This window comes from Pelobates fuscus, chromosome 1 (genome assembly GCF_036172605.1).
Source record: "Pelobates fuscus isolate aPelFus1 chromosome 1, aPelFus1.pri, whole genome shotgun sequence".
NCBI classification, from domain to species: domain Eukaryota; kingdom Metazoa; phylum Chordata; class Amphibia; order Anura; family Pelobatidae; genus Pelobates; species Pelobates fuscus.
The window spans coordinates 185,165,011-185,185,592 of record NC_086317.1 but is presented as its reverse complement, the minus strand read 5'-3'; the positions used below and the strand labels follow the sequence as shown (position 1 = coordinate 185,185,592).

General features: G+C 43.4%; 1 protein-coding gene across 2 annotated transcripts in view; it reads left to right on the top strand.

Moving 5' to 3' along the window:
- Positions 1–20,582, top strand: part of TNNI1 (troponin I1, slow skeletal type) — a 281,023-nt gene that overhangs the window by 249,618 nt on the left and 10,823 nt on the right. The window lies entirely within an intron of this gene.

The window sequence follows — 20,582 nt, the reverse complement described above, 5'->3', positions numbered from 1 at the left end:
ATTGTGAGGAAGAGGAGTCAGAGGAGGAATGTGGCTCGGAGGAGGAAGACCAACCACAACAGGCATCCCAGGATGCTCGTTGTCACCTATCTGGCACCCGTGGTGTTGTACGTGGCTGGGGGGAAGAACATACCTTCATTGAGATCACTGAGGACGAGGAACGGGACATGAGTAGCTCAGCATCCAACCTTGTGCAAATGGGGTCTTTCATGCTGACGTGCCTGTTAAGGGACCCACGTATAAAAAGGCTGAAGGAGAACGACCTGTACTGGGTGTCCACGCTACTAGACCCCGGTATAAGCAGAAAGTGCCTGAAATGTTACCGAAATACCGAAAGTCGGAAAGGATGCAGCAGTTCCAAAATAAATTAAAAAGTATGCTTTACACAGCGTATAAGGGTGATGTCACAGCACAACGGGAATCTAACAGGGGAAGAGGTGAAAGTAATCCTCCTCCTCCCACGACCACGTCAGCAAGGACAGGACGCTTTACAGACGTGTTGTTGATGGAGGACATGCAGAGCTTTTTAAGTCCTATGCATCGCCACAGCCCTTCGGGGTCCACCCTCAGAGAGCGACTCGATCGACAGGTAGCAGACTACCTTGCCTTAACTGCAGATATCAACACTCTGAGGAGCGATGAACCCCTTGACTACTGGGTGTGCAGGCTTGACCTGTGGTCTGAGCTATCCCAATTTGCGATAGAACTTCTGGCCTGCCCCGCTTCAAGTGTCCTGCCAGAAAGGACCTTCAGTGCAGCAGGAGGTATTGTCACTGAGAAGAGAAGTCGCCTAGGTCAAAAAAAGTCTAGATTACCTCACCTTTATTAAGATGAATGAGGGATGGATCCCGAAGGGACTGACAGTGGGCGATACATTGATGAGGGGGATATAACAGGGATTAAACTGATAAGAATAGTACTACTTAACACACCACTCCTATCTGGTGGCACATTAGATTGCACGCGCAGTGCCCCAAATTTGAAGTAGGAGGACTGACCAAGCATCTTTTTCCATCTCCCGGTTCATAAAATTGATGCCATAAACACGTCCCCTGATAGGAATAGTACTACTTAACACACCTTATAATAATGCAGAGAGAGGCAACGCAGAGAGAGGAGTCTGAAGAAGAGGAGTTAGAGGAGGAAGGTGGCTTTGAGAAGGTAGAAGACCAAACACAGCAGGCGTCCCAGGGGGCTTGTTTTCACCTTTCGGGGACCCTTGGTGTTGTACGTGGCTGGGTGGAGGAAGAGACCTTCAATGACATCAGTGAGGACAAGGAACGGACATGGCTAGCTTGGTATCCAACCTTGTGCAAATGGGGAGTTTGCGGTTGTACAAATGGACTGTTTGCAGTTGTTTGCGGTGCTTTAAACGGGGAGTTTGGTCTGTCACTGTGAACCGGGCGTAACCCTTATACTACCTGATCGATACAACATCATACCTGATGTTTTAAAGCACGTTATTCCAAACAAATTAGGAATGTTAGGTGATTTATGCCCTTTATGGATTAAAACCAGACTCTGCATCAACAATGTAATTTTCCATGGGAGTTTTGCCATGGATCCCCCTCTGGCATGCCACAGTCCAGGTGTTAGTCCCCTTGAAACAACTTTTCCATCACTATTGTGGCCAGAAAGAGTCCCTGTGGGTTTTAAATTTCGCCTGCCTATTGAAGTCTATGGCGGTTCACCCGGTCACGAACATTTGCGGATATTTGCATTCGCGAACGGAAAATTGTGTTTACAACATCTCTAGTGGCTGCTCTTTGAAACCCAGTGCTTCCTTTCGCCTCTACACTATACCATGGAAGCTATGGTATTTGAAGTATCAAGGGGATGTTGCTAATGCACAAATCTGCCCTAGGGGGGGCGGGGCCGGGCCGCCGAGCCGAGCGGTCGCAACTCACACCGGCTCCGGCTAAGACAAGCATAAAAACAGCAAGAGTCGCATAAAATATCACTTTACCTGCCGAAAACCGTAACCGGAGAGGAGATCAGGTGGAGAGGAACCGGGGAGAGCAACGCTCGAGCACGTACTGACTCCCCGGCACACACAGCGACCTATGAGGCCTAAACCACGCTACACAAGCGGGATCCACGGCGCGCAAGTAAGGCGCGGGAGATCAGGCCCGGCCCCGCTACCCCCCCCCCACCCGGCCGGGGGGGTGATCCCGGCCCAAAAGTCAGAACTTCGGGGGCTGGAGGCGGAGGCACACCCAGTGCGCGACGCTCCGATACATGGGGCTAAGCTGACAGATACACAGCACCCACATAGCGCCATGAGGCGACCCGCACGCACACAACAACAACCCGCGCTGGGATACCTGGCCCCCTGGGGTGGCGGAATTCACGCCTTGACTCCCCCCAGGCGGCGGACAAGTCGATGGAAAGCCGGCCCTGAAACCCGGATTTGGTGGTGGTCTGGGAGCCCCCAACTCTGCGAGCCCGATGGGGCTGTGATGCGCGGGCCAGCCGGCGGACCGGTGGCCGGAGGGCACGTGCCGGCAACGTGTAAGTGGCAGGAGGAGGGTGAGGCAAGACAGGGCTGGGACCCCAGGAAGGCCCTGCTGGAGCTGGGGAGGTGCAGGAGGTGAGCACGCAGCGGACTCTGAGGTGGGGAGGACGCCAGACAGCTTCGTCCTCCGAGTGCCCACAGCGGGGTGGGGCCCCCTAAAGACTCGGAAGCTTGCCTAGGGGAGAGGAAAGGAGGAGGACTGTCACACCGGGGGGAACCGGAGAGTCTCAGAGTGGTCCCATCGTGCGCAGTACCATTCCGAGGTAGCCACGGAAAGGTCACACCAGAGGGAAGCCTGAAGACAAGCCATGAAGAAGGCTGCCGATTTTGCATCAGACGGCATCATTATGCCGGATGCCATTGTGACACCTCCAGCGAAGTGACTTACATGTTCGTATCACGACCCTGTTTTACTAGGACTTACCATGCAAATGTTTTCCATTTACATAAACCAGGGTACCATTGTTTAAGTTGCCAAGTTGCCAGCAGCTAATGCACATTTTGTTTTGCTTAAAACCGCTAGAAAACTCCCACAGGGGCCAAAGTTTACTGTTAAACATTGAATTATAATGGCTGTGCATGACCTGACCCAACGAAATGCACGCTACCAAAAACGAGTATGCCTGCCACAATGCCTCTGCCAAGATAAATCCGCCCCAGCGCAGGCGACAATATGCATGCCTTGATATGTGCTAGTTTTTACAGATTTTATGATATGCCATATAGCCTCACGATGCCAGGCAAAGGCACCGCTTCTGTTACAAAAGTTTTACAGATTTTATATTACAGCCTCAAGCCATACACAGTTAAACATACAGGGTACAGCATGTTAAATAATAGATAGCAGTAGTTAATGCTGACAGCGTTTTAAATATGGAAAGCCAGAGATGAGACGCGCAATGAGCGACCAACGCACCTACTATAAATTCTTGATGCATATTCAGGTTTTGAGTCTTAACTTACCTCTAGAATGCATAAATCATATATGGTTGCTTATTAAAATGGCCAGACAATAGCATTGCACAATGTAAACCACTACGCCTCAACCTAATCCTAGATATAACTATGCTCATTGAGGCATCTATTTGTAAACTAACAGCTCTGATGATATTGCACTCAATCTGCGACATGCCTATTGTGCATTTAATTGGCCGCTGCCATGATGCTTATAGATAGGATTATTCAATACATTGAGACGCGTGCCTTTTATAACACTGTTTTTATATACGATTACCGAACTGCACATTGTATTAAATTCTCAGAAATGCATGTTTATTCTGATATATATGCCTCTGCGCAGGCAACCACATACTACATTGATCGCTTTAAATTGTGCCTGCTCAAGATCTTTTGAGCAACCAATAAAAATATTCAAAACAAATCTGCCCTAGGTCCCAAATATACCTTTGCATAAAAGCATAAACGTCCCAGCTCTGTGTATAGAAATATATAAAACAATCTATTGCAGAACAGTGTGCATGAAAAAAAATGCAGAAAGGGGCATACTACCCCTTTCTTTGTCTAGATCTGTAAATATTGACCCACACAGGTGTTTTTTTTTTACAATTAGCCCTAAAACTTCCATTGGTTATTTAACTGCTCTCACTTGGAGTCTTTTTTTTTAAAAAAAATATATATATTTGGTTTGTTTGGGGACTGAATTGCAGAATCTGTACATTCTTGAATAATGTGAACAATGTCTTGTTTCGCAGTAGGACTTTAGTGAATAAACCTGTGCATTTGCTGTGGGCTTCAGGGTGGTATAAGTCCAGAGCAGCCCAAATTATAAGTTACACATATATTTTGCAGTTTGTTAACATGCACTGCTTCTTTCCCACTGTTTCTTTCTCACATACACACTGTTTCTATTTTACAAATCTGAGACTTCCATTGAATATTATTGGATAAGCTTTCTAAATGATTTCATATTTTTGGATAAACTTTTAAAATTATTTAAATATTTTGTAAAATATAAAAAATTGGTCATGTTTTTGATATTTTTAATATATTAATCTATATACTTATATACATGGTATATTTTTTCAGAGTTTAATATATATTTTAAAAGTTTATCCAAAAATATTAAATCATTTCAAAAGCTTAATCCGGCAATATTCAATTGAGACCTGTATCCTGTTTTTTCTTACACAACATAATTTGGTACTGTTTAGTAATTTCAAGCAACAGTTTCAGTTAGGGTATTGCAGAAGGCATTAAAACATATGGTGTTTACTGCTCCTTTTTAATCTCCCCTACTTCAGGACTGATAAATAGTCTAGCTCCAAAGTGCCCCAGCAATCCGACACGAGTTGCCAGATGGACAACGAAGTTAATTAGCAGCCCACCCCTCAGTGTTTACCCGCTACCATCTTCCCCTAGAACCCCATCTTACCTGGGCACCAATGTTATGAGTGTTTAGTTTCATTACCCAATAATAATGCTTTTAGGCACTCAGCTTTCATCTTCTCTATCCTTCATAACCATTGTTTTGTGAGCACCTCAGGGCATCCTGCTGAGCATTATGTGGCTGTCCTAGACTCCTGGAACAGTTTTACAGGCAAGTCTTAGAGCGCTCAATGTCGTGGAGGCTAGGAAAGGAGTAGAGTGTGGCCAGTGGTCATTTAGTTTGTTGTGGATGGTGTATAATGGAGTCCTGCACCAGTTCTTGTAAACTTACAGGCACTGCCACAGTGTGGATAAGTCCAGTGTTTAAAGTCTATTTGGAGTGGCATATGGTTTCCATCAGGGAACCATTCATCCTTACTAGTGATGTACCAAACGGTTCGCTGGCGAATAGTTCCTGGCGAACATAGCGTGTTTGCGTTCGCCACGGCGGGCGAACATATGCGCGGTTCGATCCGTCCCCTATTCGTCATCATTGAGTAAACTTTGACCCTGTGCCTCACAGTCAGCAGACACATTCCAGCCAATCAGCACCAGACCCTCCCTCCCAGACCCTCCCACCTCCTGGACAACATCCATTTTAGATTCATTCTGAAGCTGCATTCTTAGTGAGAGGAGGGAAAGTGTAGCTGCTGCTGATTTGATAGGGAAATTGATAGCTAGGCTAGTGTATTCAGTGTCCACTACAGTCCTGAATGACTCATTTGATCTCTGTTGCAAGGACAGCACCCCAAAAAGCCCTTTTTAGGGCTAGAACAAGCTTTTTTTCCTGTGTAATCTAATTGCAGTTGCCTGCCAGCTTCTGTGTCAGGCTCACAGTGGATACTGTGCCCACTTGACCAGTGCCACCACTCATATCTGGTGTCACAATAACTTGCATTTAAAAACAAAACATTGTTTTTCACTGTAATACACTGCGTGCAGAATTATTAGGCAAATGAGTATTTTGACCACATCATCCTCTTTATGCATGCTGTCTTACTCCAAGCTGTATAGGCTCGAAAGCCTATAGATTGAATAGCAGCTAGTTGTCTTCAAGCATGTGTGTGTCAGGCCTACAGCGTCTACTCTGCCAACCTCTGCCAGTGCACAGTGCCACTCATATCTGGTCTCACAGTAGCTTGCACGCATAGTACCCCTAATCCCCCCAAAAAATGACAGGCAGAGGCAGGCCACACAGCAGGGGCGTCGTGGTGCTGTGATTCCCTTTTGCCCTAGAATAATGCCCAGTTTTCAGAGGCCACATACCCTGAACTCGAAAAGTTCTGAGGACATAGTTGACTGGCTAACACAGGACACCCAATCTTCTACAGCTTCCGCTCAGAACCTTGACGCACCATCCTCCTCCAGCTTAGCTTCGGGCACCTCTCAAGATACCACTCACCCGCCTGCCACTTGGTATGTCAATGGTTGCGCATCACTCATTTCTTCAAACGGATGTGTAAATAACATCCTCTATTGAGGATGTAGATAACAGGGATAGGTCTCAGGCAGGCAGCATTACACACATGGACGTACGGTGTGATGATGATGATGATGTTGTACCCGCTGCTGCTTCCTTTGCTGAGTTGTCAGATACAAGTGAAGCGGTTGATGATGACGATGCGTCCATGGATGTCACGTGGGTGCCCGCTCGGCAAGAAGAAGAACAGGGCGAACGTTCAGATGGGGAGACAGAGAGGAGGAGGAGGAGACGAGTTGGAAGCAGGGGGAGGTCGTCGCAAGGAGCTAGTGGCACAGTCAGACAGCATGCATCGGCACCCGGGGTCAGCCCGACAGCACGCCAATCAACACATGCTGTGTACACCAACAGAATGCCGTCATTGCAGAGCTCAGCAGTGTGGAATTTTTTTTGTGTGTCTGCCTCTGACAACAGTGATGCCATTTGCAACCTGTGCCAAAAGAAACTGAGTCGTGGGAATTCCAACATGAAAGGGTTAATGCTGTCTTGGACTCAATTCCCTCAATTCTGTATCTCTCGGTCACCACATCAATTGACGGGAGAAACTTGCTCAGCAAATAACAGACACACGAAAGGTGCATGACAAGTTCTCAAATGCTTTACTGTGTAATGAGTATTTATGCAAATTAAGTTACTTGAGTCATGAGATATGCCATACAGAATATAAGATTGATTACTTCCTTAAATATCACATGTTATTCTGACTGGTAAGATAAGACCTTCTTTGAATATGTCTGCAATGTATATCCTGGGCCAGACATCCTGAAATGTCGTATTTCCTATAGAATTGTATAGGTCTTGTCACACTCAATCATATTAGATCATCCTATACAATTGTATACTAAGCATAGTATCACATTGTCAGACATCCTAAAAGGAAAAATGTCATTGTCCAAGTTTTGCCACACTCAGCATATCTATGACGTACATTAAATTTTAGCATACAAAGCAAAAAGTAGTTTAACTGTTTCATATCCCTTCAGTCAGCAATATTGATTATAAACCTTATCTAAGCATAAAATACATATATCAGAAAAGTTAACTATTTCATTTTCTTACATTTCCCCTCTTTGAGCAATAATACAATTTGCTCATCTTTTCGATAAAATCTTACCAGGACAGAGAAACTTCCACATGGTATTTTCAGGGGTGCTAGTCACTCCCTGCGGGACTTTCATTAATATCTTCACCTCGATTCCCATGTGGTAATTCCTAAGGCCCAGTTTTAAAGATGGGTTGATACCCTCCAGTGGCAGAGAGGAGAATTTCCAATTGTTTCTGTTCTGAATTAATTTCTGTATTCTCTTCCTCAATGTACAAATAAGGTGGCAGTTATAAAAATTCATACACAATAAAATCAGGGCTACAATAACAAGAGGATAGAATAATGATTTCATTATCTGGGATCCAGTAGGGGATCAACCAGTAAAGCATTGTACCAATGCTGGGCTAAATCATTCTAAATGTGTGAACTCACCTTAAGGAGTTCTCCTTTTAGGATATGTGTGGCTACCTGTGTATGTTATCTTTGGGAAAAATATCGTCCCCTGTGTATGTGGGTGCCCACCAGGTTAAATTCATGGCAAAGAGATCATAAACTGGTACTGGTAATGTGTTAAATTGACAAGCTAATTTAACATCCTTTGATGATGCATGATATAATGTAAAATAGCAAAAGCATGAAAAATATGAAACATCTGTGTGGTTAAGCATTCTTCTAATCTTCTCTAATTTAAGAATCATTAGTGTGTTTTCTAATGCCAATCCTTGTTGTTGCATCCATAAATACCTGATGGCACAAATACTCCAATTACTTAGACCTGTAGTGAATTTCATAGTTGCAACAGTTAAATTATCTAAATAATTATACATAGATTTATCTAAATCCAATCCTGTAACCTGTGATTTAACAACAGTTGGAGCCCAGTTTGCAGTAGCATGGAAACCAGTCCCTATATGCATACTGGCCGTGTTTAACTTATTCTAGAGGGTCTCCATATCTATAACTATTTAGTATACCCATAGTGGTTCCAGCACCTCCTAACAGTGTGTCATACCATTCCGTTTTCTGCCTTTTGTTTGCTGTGTTACATAATGTTACAAAAAGGAGTAGTGATTTTTAATGACACATGTACAGCTTGTAGGAAGGCAGTTGTATTAACACATGTGGATGGAATAGGTGTGTGTCATTCATAAAAACTAACATTTGTCCCCTTCTCCAATTAATGGTACCAGTTATATAATCATTATTAAAAGTAATATGGCCTGTCTGTTTATATTGATATGCAACCTTATTAATTTTCTTATAATATGTATCCCAAAACCTGTTTTTCTTCTTACCATCAGAACTTCTATTAAATAATGTGACACAGATATTAGTGTAATTAGCAACCTTAACTATGCACATTTCTGCGTTATAAAATCTAACAATATTCCGTGAACCTTCAAACAAACATAATGCATCCGTTTCATTAGCTATGGACACATTCCATATGGGTAACTGGTACTTATAAGGGTTACTATTTGTCCAATTCATCCAAATGCGTTCAGTGAATGAATGATTGCATATTACATGCTGATAGAAAGGTGGTGGAGAAAGGTTCTTGAGGGAGCGTGTGTGACGAAAGCTAGATGAGGGGCTAAGGCCTAATTGGGCTGGGGGTATTGAAGAATTGTTCATCGTGTCAAAGTTCTTTTTCCAGAAATAAACAGGTTTCAAACTTGCCATTGACTTGTACTCATAATGGCATTCAAGGAATAATATCAGAGGGAGTATAACAACTCCAGAAAGCATAGCGCAAAACATAATCTTGGTCTCAGATTCGTATGATCCTCTCAATCTACGATACGGTGTGAAAGCCATGATGCTTCACTAAGGGGAACTTCTTCTGTTTCCGAGCGAGGAGTGGTGTTGTCTTCCTTGGCTCCCCTCTTTGGACACAGCTTCATTCGGGATGCATGAATCCAGATGTCATCGGAATCTGTGAGGACAGCGGTTCTGGGTACAGCAATCACAGTAGCAGGTGGTCCAAAAGGGTATCCTCCTTTGCTGGTTCTGTTCAGCTGACGGATATACACCTTGTCACCGGGCTGGTATGGATGAGTAGGTTCCTGTGAAGGTAAGGGAAAACTACGAAGAAACTTTGTCATACATACCATTCGGTTTTATCAACAATTCCTGTACATATTCTTGTATTAGCTGTAAATCCCCAGACATTATAACAAGCGGTTCCCTGGCTCAGGGTATGGGAAAAGGTCATCCCATCAAAATCTCAAATGGAGATAATTTAGTCACCTTGTGGGGATTCATTCTAATATCAGCTAAAATAGTAGATAGATATCTAGTCCAATTTACCCATGTTCCTGGGTAAATTCTGGGCTTTTCCTTAATAGTCCTATTCATCCTTTCAACTACCCCTGTACACTGTGGATGATAAGGTATATGAAACTTCCAGGTAACTTGCAAGAATTTAGCAAGTTCCTTGGTAACCTTACTGGCAAAAACCGAGCCATTATGAGAGCCAATACTGCAGAGAGCCGCCATACCTGGGAATAATTTCCGCAACAATAATCTTCACTACAGTCCTAGCATCTTCCCTAGATGTCACAAAGGCCATCATGCCATCTACTAAACTGATCAACTATGACCAGTAAGTATTCTTACCAATTTTGGATACATGAATAAAATCAATCTGTAAGTGTGTAAAAAGAGCAGCTGGAGGGGGCAAATGTTCGTGCTGTGATTTGTGTGGAATATTAGGATGTGTTCTCATACATGGTTCACACTATCTTACAAAAGACTGTTTGCTTCAATTATGCCTATTCTCACCTATTCTCCCCTCTTTAGAGAACAGATCATTCTGATCTTTCTCTAAACCTTGTTTAATCCAAACATTATGGCTGCAACTTCCTTTTGCCACTTTGTCAGCCAAGGCATTTCCTCTGGAAATGTCATCACTAATTATGAGGCTTAGATGGTATAGACAGAGTCAGAAGCAGAAATGAGAATAGCATGCAAAACAAACAAGACCAGAATTAACAAGACTATAGACAATAGACAGATTCTGGGTATTAAGAAAAAGAATCTCATAACCACTTAAGCGCTGGGCTGTCATGTGTTGTGTAGTGAGATTTGTTATCAGCTGAGTGACCTGGTGACTGGCATGAAGTTTTGTAGGATGCCCTAGTGTGATAGTAGTAGCAGTTTCAACAGCCATTGCACATGCTGTCAATGCTCTGAGACACGCCGGCATACCCTGTGCTCAAGCTACTTTGGAAAAGAATGCTATGGGACGCATACCGCCTCCTTGCTCTTATGCACAGACCGCGGCCATGGTTTTACAGTTTGTCCCGAGCATACAAATAAAATGATTTACAATAGACAGGTAGTCCTAAAGCCGGGGCTTGTACAATAGCAACCTTGAGGGCAATATATGCAGCTATCATGTCTGGTGACCAACAGACATTTTCAGGGCTGTCAGAACGTACAGCCTGCCTTAGGATTGAGTCATAATGGGAGCATTCAAGGATCCATTGGCAGCAGTAATTAATCATGCCGAGGAAGGTGAGCAACTCCTTCCGAGTAGTGGGTGTAGGAATCCTCTGAATGACCTCAATACGTTTTGGACTCAATTGTCTGGTGCCTGAAGCCAGAACAAAACCTAAGTAATCAACCTTTGATTTACACAATTGCATTTTGTGTTTAACAACCTTGTGACCCACAGTTGCTGACAGTATCCACAGTGCTTGCCTCATAGCTAGGGCTACGTAACAAAAATCATCAACATTTTGCAAAAGGACGGAACCAAGACCGGGGTCCATGTTTTTTAGAGTATGTTGGAGTACCAACGAATAAACAGCTGGGGAATCCACATAGCCTTGGGTAAGCGTGTCCAGGTAAACTGACAGCCTTCAAAAATTAAAATAAAAACCATAAGTAGCTGTGTCTCTTGATCAATAGGTATAGAAAAAATGCATTACTTAAATCAATAACAGTGAAGCAAGTGGCATCATGTGGAATGGCTGTAATGAGGGATGTCACATCAGGGACAATGGGTGCAATGGGCACAATTAAACCATTCAGGGCTCTAAAGTCCTGAACTAAGCGATATGCTGGCCAGTGGTGTTGGGAGTGGGTCTGGTGTTATTCTTATCTACCGGGCATATTTTGAGAATTGTGGGGTTGTTGGGGTATCTGGGGTTTCCTGGGGTGTGGACACTCATTCCTCCAGTGGCCATACTGGCCACAGTTAAAACAAGTGTTCCTGTCTATTCCTCCTTGGTTACCCCTGCCACTATAACCCTGATTTCCCTGTCTCCATCCCCTTGCCCCTCTTTGACCACCCCATCCACGGGCGTTATGTGCTCCATCCCATGTTCGCTCTCAGCCTGTGTAGGTGGACAGTGTTGAAATCCCTGAGCATAATAAGCAACCTTACTTCCTAAAAACCTTTTCTTAAGTCAAAACAACCTGCATTTTCCTTTTCTATAACCTTGGTAAGAAAATCTTAGCCACCCAAATTGGCCCAGTCTGAAATCAATTATTTCACAAGCAAAGAATACTGTGGCAACATATTACCAAGGCATGACTGCATTTTAAGGAGATCCATATCATCTCCAGACATTAAACCTGCCTCATCCTTCCAACACAAATCATATTACCAATCTCTTCCTTCGCATCTTGCTTATATGCCAAAACAGTGAATATAGACTGCTTATTCTTCCAACATTTCAACTTCCACCTCATTCCACATTTTAGCACATCCTGCTGAAGTACTAAGCTCATAAACAACAATTAATTCCAAACCATATAACAGTATCTTTGTAGAAACACATAATGGGTACCCAGCAGATATGCCAATACAGAAATCACATTTATGGGCACGCAACTACACACTCTGTCTCCCTCCTAGGAAACACAGACACAATATAAAAGCAATCTTAAACTAACATCTCAAAATCTCCATTCCCATATAGCTATAACAGACCACAACTCTAACTATACTCAGCCAAAACGCTAGTATTCAACAGCTAATAAAACAGTTATTTGCTAGGTTATTTAGCTGTCATTCTTATCAGTATCACTAGACTGTAACAAACTGATTCACATATAATTTTAAAACAATACAGCAACATATAAATTAAACCACTTTCCAGTTAAACTTCACACTGCACACATTATCACAATCACCATTTACACAGAATAAACAGTTAACAGCTGTAATCAGAACATATTTTTATGGTATACCAATATTAGATTAGATTCATTTTAGGGATTCTTATGTATACATTTTCTTAATTAACTTCATTACTTTACTCTACTATAGTATTGTATATAAAGAAAGGATCCATTTATATAGCGCGCTCATAACTCAACTATTTGTATAAAACTTCCATTAACTAATCTGAGATGCTTCTGCATCAACTTAAATCTTATAGAAATTGAACAAACATCTGGATCAGATTACACAGACATGGTTTCACCAGAATCTTTCAGAACTCTCAGAGACTTAAGAAAAATTATTCTATACCATGTTTAAAAGGCATGGCAAACCTTAGACCGGTCAGTCTCCAAGAGCCTTAGTACAACAGGTAGAAACCTTTGTCAATGATTTCTGATCCAGGCTATATACCACAATTTAAAATAACACATAATGTGAGACATAGAAGACACAAGCAGTAGTTATTGTACTGGATCATCTAAGGCATCTGTAGCAATAAAAAGGTTAGCTTACAGCACAAAATAAAGCATGTGTTGGACCGCTGAAAATTTAAAATGTTACTCTGTTATTTTCAAACAAAAATCATATTTAGTATGGATCCTTTGCAACAAACACACAGGGCAGGGAAGATGTGCTGATTGGTGTTCTATACAATTAATCCCATATGGGGAATTAACTTTCAAATACTAATGAAGTGTCTCTTTTTTGTCTCGGTATAAAATATACTGAGCTCATTATTTAAACAATTTAACACATTTACACTTATCCCACTCTCATAGAAAGTGTAGTGGGCTTATGGTATTTTAAAGCAACAATCATACCAGGCACACAGATCCCATGTGAAATAACTTACAATAAAACTTATACTTCTATGCGACAGAAAGAATAAAGCAAAAAGATTTAAGTAGGTCTATCAGGTACAACCTGTGAGTCATTTCTTTTCTAATACACAGTACTGCTATCTTGCAAAAATATAAGTCCTGCGCTCACTCCCATCACTACTGGGCAGCAGCAAGGACTACAATACACATCAGCCCCAATATATCATAAAAACCAAAGAAAAACAAGTTACCTGCGTTCTCTCCTTAATCCCTATGTATTTTTTAAAAACCTCCATTTGTTTAAAAGTACTGCTATCTTATATATACACATATATATATATACACATCTATACATATATACACACATATATACATACACACATATACATGTACACATATTGGTCACTCAGGACCTGAACTCACATTTCCCATACTCAGAGTGGGGACACTACTAACTTACCAAAGTGTGTCCCCAATATAGACAAACAATCACCCACAAAGAACACTTAAGACAAACAAAGGTGACCGGGAGAAAGAGAAGTTTGGGTTATACTTATAGATCTATAAACCGTGCTCCTCAGAACACCTATAGTCTTAATAAACCGGAGACCTCTTATGGTCTCAAAAACCTGTATCTACCTGAGATACCCTGTATCTATCTTAGATACTAACCTGGGTTACCAAGAACCCTATATATTTAGACCAAATGTCTAATAAACCGGAGACCTCTTATAGTCTCAATATAAACCGGAGACCTCTCATGGTCTCAATATAACTAGAGTCCTTACACCTTTCCTACTGGATACAGTCTTACTAAACCAAAGGGAATCATAGACAATCAGTGTCAATTAAGACACAAAAAGGCTACTTACCCAATGGCTTTGCTGTTTGCTGATCCCACTTCTAGACACCAAGCTGAAAGGGTTAATGCTGTCTTGGACTCAATTCCCTCAATTCTGTATCTCTCGGTCACCACATCAATTGACGGGAGAAACTTGCTCAGCAAATAACAGACACACGAAAGGTGCATGACAAGTTCTCAAATGCTTTACTGTGTAATGAGTATTTATGCAAATTAAGTTACTTGAGTCATGAGATATGCCATACAGAATATAAGATTGATTACTTCCTTAAATATCACATGTTATTCTGACTGGTAAGATAAGACCTTCTTTGAATATGTCTGCAATGTATATCCTGGGCCAGACATCCTGAAATGTCCTATTTCCTATAGAATTGTATAGGTCTTGTCACACTCAATCATATTAGATCATCCTATACAATTGTATACTAAGCATAGTATCACATTGTCAGACATCCTAAAAGGAAAAATGTCATTGTCCAAGTTTTGCCACACTCAGCATATCTATGACGTACATTAAATTTTAGCATACAAAGCAAAAAGTAGTTTAACTGTTTCATATCCCTTCAGTCAGCAATATTGATTATAAACCTTATCTAAGCATAAAATACATATATCAGAAAAGTTAACTATTTCATTTTCTTACACAACACCCACCTAGGTACAACTGCTTTGCGTAGGCACATGATCGCACATCACAAACGCCTATGGGATCAACACATGAGTAAAAGCAGCACACAAACTCAAAGCCGCCATCCTCCTCCTGGTCCAGCATCTTCAGCCACATCAAACACTGCTGTCCTCCTTGCCCCCTCTCAACCATCCGCCACTCCGTCTCTTGCCTTGAGCAGTTCCCGCTCATCTGCCTACAGTCAGGTGTCTGTCAAGGACATGTTTGAGCGTAATGTCAGAAAGTCACCCCCTTGCCCGGCGTCTGACAGCTGGCTTGTCTGAACTATTAGCCTGCCAGCTTTTACCATACAAGCTGGTGGAGTCTGAGGCGTTCAAAAAATGTGTAGCTATTGGGACACCGCAGTGGAAGGTACCCGTACGAAATTTATTTTCACAAAAGGCAATCCCCAACCTGTACTCGATTGTGCAAAAGGAAGTAATGGCATGTTTGGCACACAATGTTGGGGCAAGGGTCCATCTGACCACTGATACCTGGTCTGCAAAGCATGGTCAGGGTAGGTATATCACCTACACTGCGCATTGGGTAAACCTGCTGACGGCTGCCGAGCATGGAATGCGTGGCTCTGCAGAGGAGTTGGTGATACCACCACGACTTGCAGGCAGGCCTGCTGCCACCTCCTCTACTCCTCCTACTCCATCCTCTTCCATAACCTCCTCGGCTGAGTCCTCTTCTACTGCTGCGTCTTGCTCCACATCAACGGCACCCCCCAGCTCCCCAGGTACTATTCCACATCCCGGATACGGCAGTGTCACGCCGTCTTGAGTTTGACTTGCTTGAAAGCAGAGAGTCACACCGGACAAGCACTCGTGTCCGCCCTGAACGCACAGGTGGAAAAGTGGCTGACTCCGCAGCAACTGGAGATCGGAAAGTGGTTTGTGACAACGGAACAAATTTGTTGGCGGCATTGAAGTTGGGCATGTGTGTAATCTGATCGTACAACGCTTTGTGCATAAGTACACAGGCTTACAGGACATCCTGAAGCAGGCCAGGAAGGTGTGTGGCCATTTCAGGCGTTCCTACACGGCCCTGGCGCATTTAGCAGATATCCAGCGGCTAAACAACATGCCAGTGAGGCGCTTGATTTGCGACAGCCCGACACGTTGGAATTCACTGTAATAGATTGAATAGCAGGTTCGACCGCCTGCTCCAACAAGAAAAAGCCGTTAATGAATATTTGTATGACTGGGGTGCTAGGACAGCCTCTGGGGAGCTGGGAATTTTTTTGCCACGTTACTGGACGCTCATGCGCAATGCCTGTAGGTTCATGCGTCCTTTTGAGGAGGTGACAAACCTAGTGAGTCGCACCGAAGGCACCATCAGCGACATCATACCATTTGTTTTCTTCCTGGCGCATGCCCTGCGAAGAGTGCTGGATCAGGCCGTAGATGAGCGTGAAGAGGAAGAGTTGTGGTCACCATCACCACCAGAAACAGCCTTATCAGCATCGCTTGCTGGACCTGCAAGAACGCTGGAAGAGGATTGTGAGGAAGAGGAGTCAGAGGAGGAATGTGGCTTTGAGGAGGAGGAGGAAGACCAACCACAACAGGCATCCCAGGGTGCTCATTGGCACCTATCTGGTACCAGTGGTGTTGTACGTGGCTGGGGGGAAGAACATACCTTCATTGAGATCACTGAGGAGGAGGAACGGGAAATGAGTAGCTCGGCATCCAACCTTGTGCAAATGGGGTCTTTCATGCTGCCGGGCCTGTTGAGGGACCCTCGTATAAAAAGGCTGAAGGAGAACGACCTGTACTGGGTGTCCACGCTACTAGACCCTGGTATAAGCAGAAAGTGGCTGAAATGTTACCAAATTACAACAAGTCGGAAAGGATGCAGCATTTGCTAAATAAATTAAAAAGTATGCTTTACACAGCGTATAAGGGTGATGTCACAGCGCAACGAAATCTAACAGGGGAAGAGGTGAAAGTAATCCTCCTTCTCCCACGACCACGCCGGCAAGGACAGGACGCTTTACAGACGTGTTGTTGATGGAGGATATGCAGAGCTTTTTAAGTCCTACGCATCGCCACAGCCCTTCGGGATCCACCCTCAGAGAACGACTCGACCGACCGGTAGCAAACTACCTCGCCTTAACTGCAGATATCGACACTCTGAGGAGCGATGAACCTCTTCACTACTGGGTGTGCAGGCTTGACCTGTGGCCTGAGCTATCCCAATTTGCGATAGAACTTCTGGCCTGCCCCGCTTCAAGTGTCCTGTCAGAAAGGACCTTCAGTGCAGCAGGAGGTATTGTCACTGAGAAGAGAAGTCGCCTAGGTCAAAAAAAGTCTAGATTACCTCACCTTTATTAAGATGAATGAGGGATGGATCCCGAAGGGACTGACAGTGGGCGATACATTCGACTAAAAAAGGCCTGATGAGATGAGCTGCCTTGGGCTAAAAATGGTCCACACGCTGCTGTATTTTAGCTCTGAATGCCGGTAGACTTACCCGCCACCAACTAGGGTTCAAGCCGCAATGTTTTAGGGCACTTTCTGCCTGGGAAACAAACATCAATTTTTCTGGCCGCTGCTACAGCAGCGCTGCAACAATACCTAATTTTTCAGGCATGTGTACATGACTAATTTTTCGGGTTCTGGTGCTGCACTGTGGCTTCAAAAACCAAACCAAAAAAAAGGCACATAACAGGGATTAAACTGATAGGAATAGTACTACTTAACACACCACTCCTACCTGGTGGCACATTAGATTGCATACGCAGTGCCCCAAATTTAAAGTAGGAGGACCGACCAAGCATCTTTTTCCATCTCCCGGTTCCTAAAATCGATGCCATATACACGTCTCCTGATAGGGCGCCAGCTCGTTATTCTCTTGGGCGCCAGCTCGTTATTCTCTTTTTCACTTCACTAGGGACACTTTACTGCACTATGGGCAGTTAGACCCACTCTTTGTCTTGCACAGTGTTATTACTAGCCAGCATCTGTGATGGGAAATCAGGCAGTCATCTAAACGTTTAGATTGAGCTCTAGCTTAGAACACCCTTGAAGGTGTTTAAGGAGATTATGGCTAGTTTAGAGGATTCTTCTTAGACCTCTCTGAGTATTTATAGCCCTTCTACCTATCCAGCATTTCTGGAAACTAGCTAAAAGAAAGGTTGGCTGTGTGTCTGTGATACATTTAACTTTATATCACCTTATTGACACTTTATGACAGCATCACTCCGGTCTCCATACTCTCTGCCTATACCCATCTATTTAGAGGGAATTTCCTTGCCCCTGGCAATATTATATAATAGGTAATAGTATTACCATTATTACACAATTAGCCACTATAGGGGAATGAGTATAGTATCCCTTTGTTATTTATAAATGATACAATAAAGACTTTTTTCCATTACTCAATTTACTTTTACAAAGGGTACTAACCACGGTATTAGGAAGCATTACTCTGCTTTCCCTTTCTCCCTCTATTATACACCTATGCTCAGTAGGATTTGTAGGGATCACTTTATTATAGTTGTCTAACCTTTTCCTATGCCAGTTTTAGATCTCCTTCTTGGGAGATTTTTTCTTTTTTCAGTTTATTAGCATACCTGGGTACAAGCCCTCGGTGGGGCTGGCACCACCACCTGACCACATTTTCTCATTTCTTCCACTCATACCGCTTTTTCCATCTTTGAAGGGGTTTGGCAAAACAAGGAAATAGTCCTCTACTCGTAACAGGGATTAAACTGATAAGAATAGTACTACTTAACACACCTTATAATAACGCAGAGAGAGGCAATGCAGAGAGAGGAGTCTGAAGAAGAGGAGTCAGAGGAGGAAGGTGGCTTTGAGGAGGTGGAAGACCAAACAAAGCAGGCGTCCCAGGGGGCTTGTTGTCACCTTTCGGGGACCCTTGGTGTTGTACATGGCTGGGTGGAGGAAGAGACCTTCAATGACATCAGTGAGGACAAGGAACGGGACATGGCTAGCTTGGTATCCAACCTTGTGCAAATGTACTGTTTGCGGTTGTTTGCTGTGCGTTAAACGGGTAATTTGGTCTGACACTGTGAAGCGAGTGTAACCCTTACACTACCTGATCGATACAACATCATACAGTAGGTCCCCCCCTCATTATTTTTATGGCCCCCACCCACCGCTCATGGGTGGGGGCGGGCGGGAGGACAGTAGGTCCCCCCATTGTGATTTATGGCCCCCACCCACCGCACAGGGGTGGGGGCGAAGGGGGAGGACAGTAGGTCCCCCCTTATCCTTATTTACTGAATATTCCCCTGTATAACAATGTTTGGCATTTAGTGAATATTCCCTATTCTGCTCTGTGCCAGTATGTATCAGGGTCTCTGAGGACAGGTGTCAATCCATATCTGCCAAGTGACCCTATGTAGGAGGAACAGTCCCTATTCTGCTCTGTGTCAGTGTGTATCAGGGTCCCTGAGGACAGGTGTCAATCCATATCTGCCAAGTGACCCTATGTAGGAGGAACAGTCCCTATTCTGCTCTGTGTCAGTGTGTATCAGGGTCTCTGAGGCCAGGTGTCAATCCATATGTCAAGGTGTCAATATGTCATATGTCAGGCGTCAATCCATATCCATTGTGATTTAGGAATGTTAGGTGATTTTTGCCCTTTATGGATTAAAACCAGACTCTGCATCAACTGTGTAATTTTCCATGCGAGTTTTGCCATGGATCCCCCTCCGGCATGCCACAGTCCAGGTGTTCGTCCCCTTGAATCAACTTTTACATAACTATTGTGGCCAGAAAGAGTCCCTGTGGGTTTTAAAATTCGCCTGCCTATTGAAGTCTATGGCGGTTCGCGAACATTTGCGGAGGTTCGCGTTCGCCATTCGCGAACCGAAAATGTTATGTTCGCGACATCACTACTCCTTACTCGTGCATTGTAGCAAGTATATATGGAGATAATCCATGCCCATTGCTTTGAATCCCATTTTCAAACTCACCCATTTTCCTTCTGCCGCACACTGTCAATTACGCAAGGGTCTAATGTCAGGAATATGTAGTTCTGATCATATGGTGGGATGTATATGCTAAAGTTTAGGGTCATTTAATCTGCAGGCAACAAAACTGTTATAAAATATATTTATTTTTTTAAACTATTAAGTAGATATACTCCACGGCATGTTTTCTTTAGGGGCATATGAAAAAACTGCTTGCAAAACCTACAGACCTGCTGTCTGCAGTCTTTGCAAACCCTTCCCTGTTCTCCAACACATACTTTTAGTCTGTGCAAGGCAATACACCAATCAGAGGCTTCTCACCGAGTAGCCTGTTCTGGAGAGCAAGCATGCAATTGTGGATTTTATGTCAAGACACGGAGGCTCATATTGCTTAACCCTTTCTTTACTGTCCACCAATAGCAGCAAAGAATACAAACAGTTAGAATAAATGGTAACCATAGAGATAAGCCACTCCCATATCAAGTCCCAGTATAATAGTCAGCACGTCCCCACATATTTCCTCTTTCTTTACTGCTCCACACAAAGATAAGTACATTACATATTTAATCTTACCTAGATTTGATTAAATTATTGATTATTTATTATTACCCCCTTCTCCCTGTCTGTTTAGTGGCCTTTTGCGCCTGTTTCACCTCCTCTGTTCGGCTGTGTAACTGATCACCTGG